Source organism: Melospiza melodia, chromosome 17, assembly GCF_035770615.1.
Source record: "Melospiza melodia melodia isolate bMelMel2 chromosome 17, bMelMel2.pri, whole genome shotgun sequence".
Lineage (NCBI taxonomy): Eukaryota > Metazoa > Chordata > Aves > Passeriformes > Passerellidae > Melospiza > Melospiza melodia.
In genome coordinates this window covers 8,183,838-8,188,363 of record NC_086210.1, presented here as the reverse complement: position 1 = coordinate 8,188,363, position 4,526 = coordinate 8,183,838, and the positions used below count along the sequence as shown (strand labels likewise).

The window sequence follows — 4,526 nt, the reverse complement described above, 5'->3', positions numbered from 1 at the left end:
GATCATACTGGTCATGGTGTGATGTCCCTGAACATCCGCACCTCGCAACTGGGCTCCTGGAAGTTTTCATCTATGTCACATTCCGTGGGTTTTTATTTACTCCTTATTTGTCCATCCTGTAGAAAAGGATTGGTGTCAGTGGGAAACTGACATTGCTTGTTTGAAGGGGAGCCCACCCATCCTGCCTGAGGATGATGAACTCCTCTGTTGTAAAGTCTCTTTTTGAGGGTCTCTTCTTGGGTCTTCTACAGGTTGGTTTTTTGTTTCCTCTCCTCCAGGCTGTCCTGGCCTGTGCTGGGAAAAGCCCACTGCAGGGACATCTGTGCACCCTGGGATCCAAGGGTCCTGGGCATCTGCATGGGGATGGGCAACATAACAAAGAACTGGCTGGAGGCCTTTGGAAATGGGAATTTATGGACAGGTGGGACTGCTCAATCTGACTGCACCAGGCCCTCACCTCTGGATCTCCTTCCTGCTTGGCAGGGTTCCGTTTCCAGGGAGTGTGGGCAAGGACTGGCACTCACCTGCACAGAAAGGCTTCTGCCTTTTGTCCCTGTAGCTAAACCCAGGGTGAGATTCCTCCTTTAGTGCTCAAAGAAAGGAAAGGAAATCCCAGAAGGGATGTGCTCTGTCTTTGAAATCATTACCAATTGTGAGGAACACCCCTGCTAAAGTAGGACGTGTCCCTGATCAAAAAAGGTCACCCTTCTGACCAAACTGATCCCAGCCCAAAGGCCAGGCCTTCTGCTGGGCTCCGGAAGGGGTTCTGCAGGCAATGTGCTCAGGGGAGAGACCTCCACTGCCCTCACTTCTCTCAGGGATAACACATCCCATCCCATCCCAAGGGTTCCCAGGATGGCCACAGACAAGAGCAATGGGATCCAGCACACTTAACGACTGTGTCGAATATCAGGTTTAGGACTTTCCCAACCAGACAGTCATGAACCACATATCCTGAACATGAAGTAGATATGAAAATAAAATAAAAAAGAAAACCAAGACATTTAACAAGGACCTTTCCCCAAGGACCTCCAGGACTGCACTGAGCAGGTTCTGGGGCAGAACACATCCCACAGATGGCCCAGGAGCCCCATGCAGTGCTGGGGGGTTCCTGACCCTCGGGCCCTTTGAGGCTCTCCTGGGCCAGGGAGCTGCCTCAACTGCCACAGCATTTGGGCACCACACAGCTGCCTCAGTCCCACCAGAGAACAGACACCGACGAGAGGGTGAGACTCTTCTGCCACACACCAGGAGTGGAGAGGAACCTCCCAGGCCCCTTCACTGTCCCTTGGCACATTCATTTCAGCCTGACCCTCAAAGCCCTGCTCAGCAACATCCCCCACTAGAGTAGGATGTGTCCCTGGTCAAAGGAGGTCACCCCTCTGACCAAACTGATCCCAGCCCAAAGGCCAGGCCTTCAGCTGGGCTCTGGAAGGGGTTCTGCAGGCAATGTGTTCAGGGGAGAGATCTCCATTGGCCTCACTTCTCTCAGGGATAACACATCCCATCCCATCCCAAGGGTTCCCAGGATTATTATTGCAACAGTACATCATCAGAAGGGTAAAACTAACCTGTCTCATGACAGTCTAAACCAAGCTCAGATTCCCTATTAGTGGGTGAACAATCCAACGCTTGGTGAATTCTGCTTCACAATGATAGGAAGAGCTGACATCGAAGGATCAAAAAGCGACGTCGCTCTGAACACTTGGCCGCCACAAGCCAGTTATCCCTGTGGTAACTTTTCTGACACCTCCTGCTTAAAACCCAAAAAAGCCAGAAGGATCATGAGGCCCCGCTTTCATGGTCTGTATTCGTACTGAAAATCAAGATCAAGCGAGCTTTTGCCCTTCTGCTCCGCGGGAGGTTTCCGTCCTCCCTGAGCTTGCCTTAGGACACCTGCATTATGCTTTGACAGGTGTACCGCCCCAGTCAAACTCCCCACCTGCCGCTGTCCCCGGAGCAGGTCATGGCCAGCGCGCACCGGCCGCTTGGCGCCAGAAGCGAGAGCCCCCCTCGGGGTTCGCCCCCCGCCGCCTCACTGGGTAAGTGAAAAAACAATCAGAGTAGTGGTATTTCACTGATGGCCGGGACGCCGGCGGGTGGGTCGCCCCACACCGCCGAGCGCGTGCCCGGCTTCCCACTTATTCTACACCTCTCATGTCTCTTCACAGCGCCAGACTAGAGTCAAGCTCAACAGGGTCTTCTTTCCCCACTGATTCCGCCAAGCCCGTTCCCTTGGCTGTGGTTTCGCTGGATAGTAGGTAGGGACAGTGGGAATCTCGTTCATCCATTCATGCGCGTCACTAATTAGATGACGAGGCATTTGGCTATTTATTAAACACATACAAACTGTATATGTTCCTTTTCCGGGTTAAGTAAGGTGGCCCGTCCACCTGATGTCCAAATCAGAATTTTTAACCCAAATATGGGCTAAGACGCGGTTATGAGGGAACCCAAAACCGATTCCACTGTCCAGCGGACCCAGCCAAGGGGAGGGGCCTTGTTTATTTACAATGTATTTACAGATACAGTCGATATAGCTTTGCTTACAAAAATATGTGCAATATCGACAGAGGCAAAGAGTACTTTAGATGCTAGGGCCCTCGCGGTTCTCTCTAGCCTCGTTTTAGAGAGACCAAGGGCGGTCAGCAACTCAGTATTCTTGCCTAACCATTTGCCACAGGCTCCCATGGGGAAGCCAACATATTCAATTTCCTTTGCATTCGTCAATTGTTCGATCTGCTTATGAAGGCGCTGATATTTCTTGGCCTTTTCCGAGGCGGCTTCACTCAATGAGATTTCAGAGTGCTCGTACCTCACTGTCACATCAACCACGACTGCTTTAGACCCTTTAACAAAGATCAAATCCGGTTTAAACAATTCGTTTGCCTCATCCCTAATGTGTGGCTCCTCGTCTACTGCCCAACACTCCCTCTTCGCCTCTTCGCTAAAAGTTTCACAGATGGCGTTATGTCTCTTAATCCTGGCTTCCTGAGTGATGGCGCAGTTGCCGACAATGTGGGCCACGGTCTCATATCTAGCTGCACAATGTCGGCAGGATTGAACAACATTCTCCTGTCTACCCCTAGCAAGGAATTCCCTTGTCGGGTAGACATTGGCTCTTAATTGTAGGGCCGTGATTAACTTTCGGTGAGGTATGCCCCCAAACCACCTTATCCAGGCATTACTGATCTCATGATTTTCAAAATTTTCAATTCCATGACCCTGGGATACCAGGTGGATCCACTTTTGAAATTCTAATTTCCTCCAATTACACGGTTTTGGATAGCAAATTTTAGGAGCGGGTGCTTCCCATTCAAGCCGGGCTTCATCATCACCCCCCAACTCTACCGCCGGTAGAGGCTCCCAAATTGATGGGACGGACTCTTGTGTCCCCCCTGCTTTTAGCCACAATCTTTCAAATAACCGTTCCAGATGGATTTCCTTCAAATAATTCACAAGAGTCTCATCCAAAGACTGTGCCAATCTATGCAGTCTTCTCGCCTGTATACTTGGAATGAGCGCCACCAATCTGATGAGACCTAAACCACCATCTTTGAAACTCGAGTACAAGATCGCATCACACGTACTTTGTGGAAGATGAAGCCATTCCTTGACTGTATTACGAATCAACTGGTCAAGGGATTCAAGGAGGCCCACCTTAACCTCAGTATGGTCAGCCAAATATATCAGTCTCGGAGTAGTATAAGTCCTGAGTATATTGACTTTCTGGAGAGGTTTTAAAGGCGAACGATCAATTCGATGGAGCCAATCAGTTAGCTTCTCTGATAATCTAGGGTCTGCGAAGCCAGTCCAGGGGTCTACCCATGTGCCAAGATATCTTTCTGAGGAACCTGGGTCGATCATGTTAAGAGGGGATCCGTTTATTACCCATGCGGGACAATCATTGATAGTATATGAGTCCCTTGTTGGCTTGATGTAAAAGCCAAAGTGTAAAAGTGACATTTTTCACCCTTCGTACTGAGGCCAGTAAGATTACAAAAGGCCTCCAGAATTTTGATGTTACAACACATGCCTTCCCAGGAATCACTCAGGAGCACTAGGTCATTGGCAAATGCCATGGCCGTAGTTTTCCAACCCCCATGATGGAAACCTTCACCTTCACATTCAAGTTTACATAGAAGGGGGTCCATCGCTAAATTAAACAGCAGAGGTGACATAGGGTTGCCCTGTTTGACACCTGAGCGAATGTATATGGGGTCTGTTCTTCCCCTTCCAACGGAAATGTACGTCCTGACATCACGATACATTTCCCTCACTAAATCAATCACGTGTGAATCCACACCTCTCTGGACCAGACCCTCAAATACATGCTCATGACACACGGTGTCAAATGCCTTAGCGATGTCCATGAACACGACCCCCAGATGTTTGTGCTCTCCTTTTGCTGTTTTTACCACAAGTTGTAACAACTTGAGGTTCTCGGCACAACCTGATGCGCAAATAAAACCCCGTTGCCGGGGGTTAATGGGACAAGCTTTGGACAGCCTCGCCGTGGCGATCCT

The 4,526-nt window shown here is 49.9% G+C and overlaps 1 pseudogene; it reads right to left on the bottom strand.

The window, feature by feature from the left end:
* Positions 1 to 1,541: 1,541 nt before the first annotated feature.
* LOC134426175 (28S ribosomal RNA) overlaps positions 1,542 to 4,526 on the bottom strand; it is a 7,641-nt pseudogene continuing 4,656 nt past the window's right edge.